Genomic DNA, 13,186 nt, shown 5'->3' on the forward strand with positions numbered 1-13,186 from the left:
TCACCCTAACGACTCGCGTTTCGCCTTCACCCTCACACATCCTCACGACTTGTCTCTCGCCCTCACCCTCACGACTCGCGTTTCGTCCTCACCCTCACGACGACTCGCCTTTTGCCTTCACTCTCACGACTCGACTTCGACCTCACCCTCACTTGCCCTCACCCTCTCGACTCGCCTTTTGCCCTCATCCTCATGGATCGACTTTGTCCTCACCCTCACAAGTCTTCGGAGGGTGAGGTCTGCTCTCATGAGAGTCGTCCTCCGGAGGGTGACCACTAGGGGTGTGCGGGATCCCGGAAAGTTGGGACCGGGATCGGGAAAATAATTTCACATTCCAATCCCGACTTCGAGAAATGATTTCCCGACTTTTCGAGATCCCGATCAGTCGAGAAATACCGAATGGTCATTTTAAAAAGTCGTTAATTTTCGACGGTTTCTACTTTGTAAGTGTCTGGAACTTATTGTAAATTATTAGTTTTTATTCCAGAAATTTAAAAACAATCACGTAAGGTGAAAATGACGGGTTGGATCGGGAAAAAAATTTCCCGTCCCGATCCCGACTTTACGGGATTCCGAATGGACATTTTAAAAAGTCGTTAATTCTCCACGATTTTTGCATTGTAAATGTCTGGAACTTATCTGAAATTGTTAGTTTTGTACCAGAAATGCAAATACAATAATTTAAAGTGAAAATGACGTGTAGAATTTGAGATTTCCAGCTTCGGGAAAAGTTCCCTACTTTGTCGCTGTTCATGACGTTTGTTATCAATAGTTCGACCTGGCCATACTGTGTGTTTACAACTTGGATAACGATGCAGGTAACTGGCTATGCTAGCTATGCTAAGTAACTCAAGAAGAATATATATTTTCTTACAGAACAGGAGCCCTAAGTGAGAAATGCACAGTGCCAACTTGAAGTATGAATTGAGTACTATTAACGCTAGAAAGGTATGGTTCTCTGCATGTACGTTAAAGGTAGGGACACGTCAGATTGACGTGTAGGCTAGAATGAAGGACAAATCATGACATTGTAATGCCCATTTGTTGTTATATTCTTTTTAGGGTACATTTTATTTGTTCATTGGTATATTGAAGAATAATCTCAAGAATTTCGTCACAAAAAAGCAGTTCAAAACATGCCAGAGAAGAGGTGGCTTGACGGGAGTTGTTTGCTGCAGTGGGTTCTGGCCTTATATGAATAACATTTTTGGCTGGTGTCTTTTCCTTGTTGTGTTGGCATTTCGTATCCCAAACAAACCCATCCTTGCAATTCATCGTTTCTCCTTGCACTTTTATAACAGTTCCTATAGTTTTTTCCTCACCACTTTTTGGTACGCTTGGCTTTATTCTTTTTACTTTCGTTTGAAAGAGTATCATTTTTCTTTCTCCGAGGCCGCTCTGGTGTAGTAGAAATTTCAATTTCTTGTACTTTTTCTACTTCCAAAGAATCTAAGTCTGTACTAATCTGATATTCCCCGGACAGATTTCTTCATTTTTACAGAAGAAACTACTTATGGTAATAAGTTCCTGTAGCATTGTCGGTAACATTATCGTATGAGGGAAACTGATTCCTTCAAATTTACAGGAGAAAGTACATACGGAAATCATTTTCTTTAGCCTTGTGGAAGTTCCTGAATGTAGATTTGATCCATTTTAATGTGAATGTGTGTTGTTTTCTGCGAAAATCTCTGTCCGACACGCTGTTTCTGCTCCCGCCATTTGCTTTCTGCATGAGAGTGCAATGTTCCGTGTGTCAAGATGATGCAACCCCCTAGCCAGTGTTTCAGCCTCGCTGTGTTTTCACTACAACCATGTGTCGAGTATTTTTAAATTTTTTTGGAACGCGTTTACAATACCGGACTCTCCAATTGCTATGAAATTTTGCCTACTCACTAATTGAGACCTCCTTATCACGAATCTGCATGTAATAATTGGCGGTCAAGTATAAAAATCGATAAAAAACGAAATAAACTATGTTTTCTTAACGTAACCCTACCATAAGAACAGCAGCTCCACGGAACAAGCCATTTTCCCCGAATGGGTGTCACTTATCGCACAACACTGTAGCAACATTGTGTTCTGACGTCACAGGAGAGAGCTGTTTCATGTTAGGCAATACAAGGTAATGCGTCTCTTAGCGAAAATATTAATTTTTCTTTGTATTTATGCTAATGGAACCTAACCTAACAGGCCTAACCTAACCACGTAGGCATTCCTCGTCTGACGTCAATATTCAAGGTTGCAAGATTGTTGTGCGTAAAGGAAGAGCATTAACAAATTGCGAAAGAAAGATGGTTCCGACCCGAATGGGTGTCACTTATCGCACGACACTGTAGCAACTTTGTGTTCTGACGTCACAGGAGAGAGCTGTTTCATGTTAGGCAATACAAGGTAATGCGTCTCTTAGCGAAAATATGAATTTTTCTTTGTATTTGTGCTAATGGAAACTAACCTAACCACGTAGGCATTCCTCGTCTGACGTCAATATTCAAGGTTGCAAGATTGTTGTGTGTAAAGGAAGAGCATTAACGAATTGCGAAAGAAAGATGGTTCCGAATTGCTGTGTATGGACAATGAACGTGGTAAATCGCAAGGTTATTTTACAAGTTCTACACGTAAATGCGACGTATTAGCATAATTTCAAATCTGGGCACGAAAGTAGATATTTTCCGGTGAACAAGGTTGCAACACTGCATAAATCGACAAAACATTCTCAGAACCCCCCTAAACCAGTACGCTATCATGGCCATAATGTGTTACATATTCGAAACAACAAGTAACAGTAAGTACTCGTAAATAGAAGAAATAGAAATTATGTTAGTTAGAAATGCATTATTTCACCTTAAGAAATGTTCCGCATTCGAAAATAACACGTTAGCAATGTAAAGAAGTCAGAAATATATGATTCGTAGGCGTTTCCCTCATAGGATAATAGTACCGCATTGCCTAACATCTGGAAGGTGTTTTGTGTGATGTAGGAATGTTTCATAACGGAAATTCAACCATTGACGCATAGCCCCACGAACCATTTCCAGTAAGGTTAGGTTAGGTAGAGTCACATATAGGTTACACTAGTTAAAAATTGGTTTCGAAAAAAATATGCGTAGCCCCTCACACCATTCTCGCATAGACCCATGAACCAGACACATAGCCCCACAAACCATTTGCGGTAACGTACTTTTTTTAAAAAAAATTGCAATTACTTTGATAAAAAACATGAATACACTTTAAAGAATGTTCCGTGAAGCAGATAGGTAAGTACAAATGTCAAAAATTGACAAAACGAAGAAGTTATAGGTGTCCGGGGAATATCAGATTGCCACCTTGGTACTAGTTTACTATCCTTTGGACACATTTATTTATTTTTACAGAAGAAACTACTTACAGTAATAAGTTCCTGTAGCATTGTCGAACATCGGGAAGGTGTTTTGTGTAATGTGGGAATGTTTCATAGCTGAAATTCATGTTGTTCATTGAAAATTAATTCTCCGACAGAGATAGCGTTTGGCGCGTACATCTTCCTACACCATCACCTTCGTACACTGTCGTGATTGTGTTTTGTTGGTATGCAGTGTTTCGAACTGTCTGCGTTTGCAATGAGAGTTAGAACGGTGAAACGGGAGTTAGGAGATTTCAAGAATCAGCCAGATTGGGTACGTTCATAGGACAAACTAAGCTTTCTGTGGAGAAAATCATATACTTTTGTAATATGTGCCTGTTATTATGAGGATCTAGAAGTTGGAAATAATTGCGAACCATTGACGCTAGCCCCACGAACCATTGGCACGTGGATAGGTTAGTTCAGTTAGGTTGAGATCGATAGTTAAAATTTGGTGTCATGTTAGTATCACGATCTAGAAATTGCAAATAATTGTGAACCATTGGCGCTAACCCCACGAACCATTGGTGTGTGGATAGGATAGTTCAGTTAGGTTGAGATCGATAGTTAAAATTTGGTGTCGTGTTAGTATCACGATCTAGAAATTGGAAATAATTGCGAACCATTGGTGCTAGCCCCACGAACCATTGGCGCGTGGATAAGTTACTTCAGTTAGGTTGAGATAGATAGTTAAAATTTGGTGTCGGGCATTTCTTGGGTTCCGAAGGTTGAAACACTGCATAACAATTGAAAACCGAGAAAAGACAAGGCCGACGCGTCATTATTTACGAAGGTGTCCGCGCCATATTGTGTGTGAGGCAAGCGGAAAGGCTAGGAGAAAGAAGTACTCGTAATGTGAAAAACTGCTCTTATTTTGATCAAAAATACATCAATACACCTTCAGGAATGTTCCGCGAAGCACATACGTAAGTACGAATGTCAAAAATTGACGAAACGAAAAAAATAGGGGTGTCTGAAGGATAGTAAATTTTTACCATTATCATAGAATTTTGGAAATCATTGTCACACGAAATTTGAACCTTCCTTAAAGTAATGAGCACTGTTTGGACTCGAAAAAGAGTTATTTATGACTTTATTTTAATGCTAAGGGAACCAAACCTAACCTGCTTAACCTAACCACAAAAACATATATTGAACAAAACCTTAAGTAATCGCTAAAACTCCACAGTATGTATTAACAGAGGTACATCAAAATCGATCCATGTAAAAATTGCATTCGTAGCATGATGAAAACGCAATAAAACAAAAGGAACTTGGGCCAAAACACCCATCAACGGTAGCGATACGTCAGACTTGCGTGTATGAAAAAAGCCGTGGAGCGATTTTACAATACCGGACCCTTCTCCAATTTCGTTCATATTTTGCATACTCACTAATTTAGGGCTCCTAATTACGAATCTGTTTGAAGTTAAAATTTGGCACTTACGCCCCTTTGCAAAAAAAGGGGGGTCCTTGATTGCAGCCGGCAATGCACGATCGCTCATTATTTATCGGAAGTTTTTGCATTTTGAATACTTTAAGAACAAAATATAGGGTGTATATTCTAAATTTTAACTATGTTTGCCTAATGTTACCGTGAATGGTTTGTGGGGCTATGTGGGAGTGGTTTTTGTTGTGGGGCACCGTTGAAAAATGTCAGTTTTGAGAAATTTAAGAACAAAATATATATTCTAAATTTTAACTATGTTTGCCTAACCTAACCTTACCGTGAATGGTTTGTGGGGCTATGCAGGAATGGTTTTTGTTGTGGTGCACCATTAAAAAATGTCATTTTCGTAGCACTTGAGCGACAAATTTTAACTACAGAATCGTCATTAAGTGTCCTGAATTATTGACTATGCGAAATATGAACGAATACCCCAATATTATTAATATGTACCCAGCTGAAAGTGACTAAGACATAGCTTTTTTCAAAGCAAAACTTTTAAAATGAATTCATTTCCTACCTTCAAAGATGCCATCTTCCTCCCACCAACATCTCAACAGATTACTGAACAACTGAACACTCCCTACAGTGTTGCCAAACTAACCTGTAATTAAATTAGTCCACATACTTTTCTCCTTCTGAGTTGTCACTCTCACTTCCGCCATTTTCCTCGGGCTGTTCACAGTTTTTCAGGGGGTTATATAACATTCCGGCAAGTCTGAAAAAGTCAACTATACGGTCCAAACCTAATTGACTGCACCTCTTCAGAAACATGTATTTGGCCAAGTATCCTGAGAAGAAAACTTTCTTCGTGCCATAAGAATTTAAATTAATTTTTGCATGCCTCCAGGTCGATTCTATAGTATTAATGTGAGCCCCAGTCTCCACATCCACGAAGCTCACACTGTGGTTTACCTTGAGATGTTCAAAACCTTTGTCATTCAGGTTATCATATGCCTTCCAATAGTCTGATATTGTTATACCCGGTAGAATCCACTCCATAATTATATTCACTAAGGTGTCAGCATCCCTCCTCTTGACTGGTACTAGAAAGCACCATCCACTTCCTCTCTCAATTCTGCCGAAAACCCACTGCCCTTAACACCCCGATGGTACTTTCTATGGCCAAATGTTGACTCGTCAATTTCTACCACTTTGCCGACACCTCCAATTTTCTCACGATTTTCGTAGAATGCGTGCTCTACAACCTCCCGACAAAATGAAGACCAGTCAACAGCTGTTTTAGATGAAATTTCAGCCTGATCACAAATAACTTTTAATGTGCAATTGGACGTCCACAGTTAGACAAAAAATGCATAATTGTAACAATGATAATTTTGATTTACAGAAGAATGTTTCCTTTCTAATTGATATGGAGTAATTGCACCACCTTGACTTTTTCTTCTTTAACACAACCTTCCCTTTACACTTCCATGAATACTTATCTATTGACACATCGTCCTTGTTCAAATTTAATGTGTGCCCACGTGGACACATATAATTCCCTTCTTTAGGCAGAACTCCAAAATCCATTAGTTTCTTAATGAGTCCATGCCCTTCTTCCTCCACACTCAACTTATACAACTGTATTACATTAACAATTCTCTCTTCTGCCATTGTTCCACCCTGAATGCAATCCTACTAACAATGCAACAATGTGGCAATGCTGTAGACAACGTAATGAATGTCGAACCTCACTTGTTCATATGAGCAAGTATGGTTTCCAATCGTTGTTGATGTTTCGAAAAACATCGTGGTAAATCACAATGTCATTTTACAACTTCTGCACGTGAATTTACAATTTCTACATGTGACAACCAAATCTTAACTGCAAATACATCATCAGGACTCCATAATTAGTGAGTATTAGAGTTACTAACGAAATTATGCCTTTTTTTCGTATTGTAAAATCACAACCTTCTACATGTTATTTTTGAAAGTTCCACACGAGACTGCCAAATTTTAACTTCAGATTTGTGATTAGGAGCCCTAAATTAGTGAGTATGTTAAATATGAATGAAATTGGAGAAGGGTCCATTATTGTCAAATCATACCAAAGCCGTTAAGGGTAGGGACACGTCAAACTGGCATATAAGCTCTAGAAAAAAAAATATCCACATACAACACAGGAACGCAGAGTCCACCTGCACTCGATACCGGTCAGTCTGCAACTGACAGGAGAAAGCAATGCTGTCATGGGGCGTGCCTGGAAGGGAGAAGAGAGGGAGGGGATCCTACCATCATCTACTTCCACGTAAAATTTACGTACGCTACTTCCACATAAAATTTACGTACGCTACTTCCATGTAAAATTTATGTACGCTACCTTTCTAGGGTTAGCGAACATATTTTTGTGTCTGAACAGTAAAACACCAGGGTCTCTAATGCAGCATTTTAATATGAGATCTGGATTGTCATAAATACTTATGTTTGAAAACCAATTTATTAAATACGGTGCAAATAACTCATAATATTGTGCTATCCATTTCACCCCAACCAGGCAGGCTTTTAGAATTAGAAGAATTTAAGTTTCTTCTTACAAACTGACCAAGACAAAGAATTTCCAACAAACGTGGACTGAAATTCAAATGTTCATTCTAAAAAGTCTCAATTGTATTCCGACTGTCATGCAATATCAATAATCGCAAAAGAGGTTTGCGACAGATGTTGATGAAATTGACAAACAAACAAATGCTACATAATGTGCTCCCCTCCTCATTTGGAACATGCAGACTTGAACAATTTATTCGGAAATTATGCCTTGGCATGTAGCAAAACTTTTAATCAAGTTCACCACATAATATGGGAACAAAATAATATTAAGGGTAAAACATATAATTTCATTGTCTGTGTATGCACTAATTGACTTTTTTTTTGTCAGACAACACACCGAAGACTTTAGTTTATTTTTAATTTCTTATGTCCACTGTATCCGAACCACTACAAGTCTCCACCAGGTATCGATTCCGGTGTGACATCCTTTCCTGTCATATATGTATGATGTATGATTGATATGTGCCATTGCATTTCTGTGTTTACGCCAGTCACAGTAGGTGCAATGACCAATTGATGTTTTTTGTTTGGCTGTCTAGGTTGTTCACCCCCCCCCCCCTCTCCTTGGTCCCCTACGTTGCATTGTTTTCGGATGCTGCATATTCTCACTTCTTCCCTGGATAAGCTGTAAGCCATTTCCCAACATTGAATATCATCAATTACGTTCATTCTTTCCTACACTCTCCCACAGCATCAAAATCCTGTCATCTTCTGCAGGATCCATTCTAAAATGGCAAACAATACAGCTTGCGGGTGGTTAAAAAGATCAGGGATATAAAATTTATAGGTTGCACTGGGTGGATACGATCAGGTCCAAAAGTAAAACTTGTTTTCGCTAGGCCTGGAGCCAAACTGACAAGTGATGAGTGAGTGGGGTGTGTTAATAACAGGGTTGGCATTTTTCCTGTTTCATTGGGTTTTTTCAAGTTATGTTTATATATATATAAATTAAAAATGAAATTCAATTTTCCCCGACAGTAATATATTGGAACATTCAATTTGTATTGTTTTAGTTCACTGAATCAAAAACTATTTAATATATTCTGTTAACATAGTTAAAAATTGACAATCAAGGTCTTGCACCTTGAAATGATTAAACTGAAAGCATACATATCCCGTTCCGCAACAGACCATTGAGGGCCCAGGCCTACATACCGACTGCTGGCTGCACTCCCACCTGATCCCACTCTTAGAGAGTGACGTGTGGTCAGCACGATGGACCCCCAGTCATCGTTGTAGGATTTCATAACCAGGTTATGCTACTCATTCATAGTTCCCCAATTTAATCATGATGGTGAAATCTCAGGAGAAAAGCTGTTACATTTCCCCAAGGAGACTGAAACCTGCACACGTCCCATAGCCAGAGCCCAAAGCATGACCTCACAGCCACAGTGCTATGTTCTGAAAAAATTGACCAAATGTTTGATTCTACTCTTGCTGGATGGCATAATAGTTAATATATCTATGATCAGTTCCCAGGGTTGCACATTGCAATACTATGCTAATACTTGATAACTTTGGTGGTTTAGTAATTCTCCATGCTGCAATGCCAGGGGCCCCAGGTTCGAATCCTGGTTTTGATGTGGATGTTTGTGTTTGTCCCAATGATAATACAGAGAGCTGGCCCCTGTGGCAGAGTGGTTGGCAGATCACGCTAAGACAGCAGGGGTCCCAGGTTTGAATCCTGTCCTATGCATGGATGTTTTTAAGTGTTCATTCATCAATTTCATCAAATCATCACTCATCCCCATCTTCACAAATTGGCCAAAAGTGACACAAGAAACGAAGTAAAGTAAAGCAAATCAATCAATCGATAATATAGAGATAATTCATGTGTGTGAAAATTGAGAAAATAGAGAGAAGGGGGATACTACTGCTTAGGGGTATTACTTTTAATACAAATGTAAAAAAAAAAGTAGACAGGCTGGCTGACGGTCATGCAGACGACCCGGGTTCGAATCTTGGGGTGGGTGATCTAAGGTCAAACTTTTTCCAGTCTTGCCCTGCACAAAGCAGCTCTGGAACTCACCCAGCCTTAAATCAATGGGTCCTGGGGGTAAAGGTAGCCGGAGTTTGGTTTTGATCACATCACCTTTAAAATCGCCAAGATCAAAAATATGTGGTCCTACCCCCATATCCCCTGAATGTGCCTTCATGGTGCGGTGCTATATGCACGGGGAACTATACTTTTACCTAGTATACAACATACAGTAGCTGCACATACACTTTTAAATCTGCTTCAATACAGTTTGTTCACAGTTGTGTTTTCCCATTATTTTTGTGGATGTTTCAAGTTTATATATCTCCTCCATGTATTAACTATGCCAAAATGGTAAGGCTGACATATTTTATTGTCTTGACTGATTTCATCAAAATGGAATACCATTTCCATCCTCCAAAATATCTGGTTGCTATGAAACTAACAGTTCCCATGGACAAAACATTAGTGCCCCCATTTGGATCCCAACATACATATGCACTATATTGTTAAATAAATTTTTTGTCAAGCAGCTTAAAAAATGGTGACAAATTTTTCTTAAATACAATATGACACCAATCTTTTAAGTTATCTTGTAACTCTAAAAATTGCAACTCAAAAGCTTGACATTTATGGCAAAATGTATGTTTGCGATTTTAGCACCACTCTTCTCCTAATCTATGAAATATAATTTTAAAAGCTTTACTGCAAATTTGTGGACCGACGAATTATCTACAATGATTGAGTTTAGTTCCTTATACTCCAAAAATGCATTGTAGACAGTTTTGGGGAAAAAGACAGCATGGTATAGAGCGTGCATGCAACATGAGGAAAATCATTTTTTCATTCACCATCTTTTAACACATTGTTCAATTTCACTCACATGTAATACCATTGCATTGTGTCAAGTTTTCTAGCTGCAGAAACATGTTATCATGTTTGACTTTCTTTGCCCATCCACCCCACCCATGCTCCTCCTAAATCGTGCATTATATTTTGATAATTTTATTGTGAATTTACAGTGCAAGTAATGTCACAATGCTCCTGAAAGTTTTATGCACTAAGTTCGGAATTGTAGTCTCTAAAAAGGTTTGAAAATGTCAAAAATTGTCATAATATGAAAGTGTTCGTATTTTTTTGAGTACCTACCCCACACCCCCTATTTTTAAGAAAGGAATAATTTATGGTAGATTATGAGAGTGCTTGACTTCTTGGGCATGGAGCTCCTAACCGCAAATAACATTTATCCTACATGGGCAAGCAACCCATTACGTTCAATCAATGCACTGAACTGGAGGGAGGGAGGAGTCTCAGTGCAAGGCATTGGAAAGAAAACTGAACATTTGTACACATACTAAATTTTGAGAAATGAAATGACTTATTTGGAAAGTGTTTGGTTTAATTATATCACAGTTAACATTATTCTACTTTCACAACATTTAATGAAGTGTACTCAATTCTCCTTTGTAATCTATTATACATGAAAAAATGTATTGTAAAAGTTGATCATCACAGGTAAACTTATGTGGCTTGCCCACATATGGAAGTGACTGATATCTAAAGTGCTACCACATTTCAAAATTATAAATAACTCAATATGCTGACAAAGGCAGAATAGTCTGGGGAGTATTTTTGTGTGTATATATACTGTCCTGTTCTTGTGCCTTGTTACATTTGTACTTGGTACATAGTCTAAAGAAGACCTTGCTAGAAGGTTGAAACGTTACGTTTAGTTTATGTTTTATAATAAAATAAATTTCTGCCTTGGTCAGCATATTGATTTATCCATATCATGGAAACAAGGCTTAATGGTGTTACAAAATTATAAGATTTGTTCAATCAATGTTTTTATCTAAATATTTCAGACCCTTTTGATTTTTGTTTATTGGATTTATGTTTGTATTTGTGTTAAAAGTCTATTTCTAGCATGATTTGAAAAAAAATATCCTGAAAAAAAAACACTATGACTTGTATCACATTTGAGTATTATAAGCTTCATTTTCTGGGCCATCACACGGGCCAACCCTGGTTAATAACACATTGCCCTTTGATAAATCAGAGCATGCAGGCAGAGGGATGCATGAATATAGATTGATGACATAAATAGTACTAACCTCCCATGGGTTAATAGGTTCATTAAATCATGTTGTTCAATTATTTTGAATGCCTATAATTGATTTTCCTGTGTGATGTTATTCATGATTCCACATGCTTGCTACTATCCATTCTTTAAGGGTATAAGTTCATTCATGGGCAACCTTGAATAGGTGTACAATCAGAAATAAGAACATTTTACAGTCACGTCTGTAATCCATGGGGAAAGATTGATCGGACTTTGGACTAACCCTGAGGTTTTGCTGCCATTTTCATGAAGCTGGGCTTATTTTTACATTTGAGTTGGTGTAATACAATCCAAGGAGAGAAGGCTTACTCAATTATTTTCATTTTAATCAGATACATGTTTTTATTAAACCTCTTCAGAACTGCTGTGACCACTGGTGGCATTTAACACATCATTTCTCGTACGATTAACATGCTACTTTTCTTGAACAAAAATGTTTGAGTTCTTTTCATTTCAAATTTAATTGTTTGTTCATTACATGTATGAAAGTGTGACATATTTGATTTTGTTTCCAATTTGTGGGGTTGAAATTTCTTCAAGAATATGCTTTATATTTGTTATTGGTTGTGACGATTTCCTTGCATTATAAAAAGCATTATTTATTTTCAATAAAATAATGTCGTAAGAACTCATCACAATTTGGGTCTCTCTTCACCTGGAAGTTGTTATACATAATTTCCTCGTAAGCTAATAGATGTCTCTGCCTACAAGTAGCCTTGCTTCTAATTGTGGGAAGAGTTGATTCACAGTGTTATGTTTGAATACCTGCTCAACAGACATTGGGTAGGAACTACAATCGCGTTATTGACTCGCACCATGCATTGCCAGTGTAAACGCCGATACAATACAAACTTGATTCACACACATATATTCTCTTGATTTTCTACTGGGACTTCAAGGGATGGCTGAGAATTGGTGCCCGCTACTAACTACATTGTGTGCTTGATGTAAGAGAATTCGGGTGAGAAATTCGCAGATGCCTTTTTTTGATATTGTCATGTTAGATTGGAGATCTGATGCAACATTCGATTTCGCCCAAATAATAAGAAGAGGGACCAGATTGCTTGTGATACTTATCCAAAGACCAGGACATTTATTTTACATGTAGAAGGACCATGACATGTAATTATGTCTACTTCAGAAATCTACCTTCCGTATCTTGTCAATGAGGACTGGACGAAAGGACCTTGTTACCAAACTTCAAGAGTGTGCATTATTGCAAGCAACAAGTGATTTTGAGTGTGTCCAATATGTCGAGGTTTCATGATAACATCATGTGCCCGTGATAGGAAGTGAAAAGCTCAGGGTGGGCCCGGCCCAGTTTTCCCCATGAAGTTTTTTTTCCAGAGAAACCCACCTCAAAAAACCCCACTCAAAATGTGTATTTTTTTTCAGAAAATAATGTAAGTTATTGCTTTAAATAATTGTGAGGTTCTAGAATTGTCAACAGTTTGAGAAAACTTGTCAAATAAAGGCTTAGCCAAGCTTATAATACTCAAAACAATTAATGTGGTACAAGTCACAGTGGTTTCTTTTTTTTTTTTCAGAATATTTTTCTCAAATCATGCTAGAAATAGACTTTTAACACAAATAATACAAACATACGAGGGTGTACCCAAAAGAAACCGGAATAACGCTGCGCTGAGCGGAGCTTCCATAGTACGAATTTTTCCCGCCAGGCAAGTGTCGAACAACTCGTTGTGAGTT

The 13,186-nt window shown here is 38.1% G+C and overlaps 1 protein-coding gene across 1 annotated transcript in view; it reads left to right on the forward strand.

Annotated features, from left to right (window-relative positions):
• Positions 1-811: 811 nt before the first annotated feature.
• The window catches only part of LOC146004183 (uncharacterized), a 76,402-nt gene continuing 64,027 nt past the window's right edge, over positions 812-13,186 (forward strand). The window contains exon 1 of the mRNA XM_083142851.1: positions 812-948. The gene's annotated coding sequence lies outside the window, so the exon portion shown is untranslated. The remainder of the gene's footprint in view (positions 949-13,186) is intronic.

This window comes from Lepisma saccharinum, chromosome 21 (assembly GCF_977018435.1).
Source record: "Lepisma saccharinum chromosome 21, izLepSacc3.1, whole genome shotgun sequence".
Taxonomy (NCBI): domain Eukaryota; kingdom Metazoa; phylum Arthropoda; class Insecta; order Zygentoma; family Lepismatidae; genus Lepisma; species Lepisma saccharinum.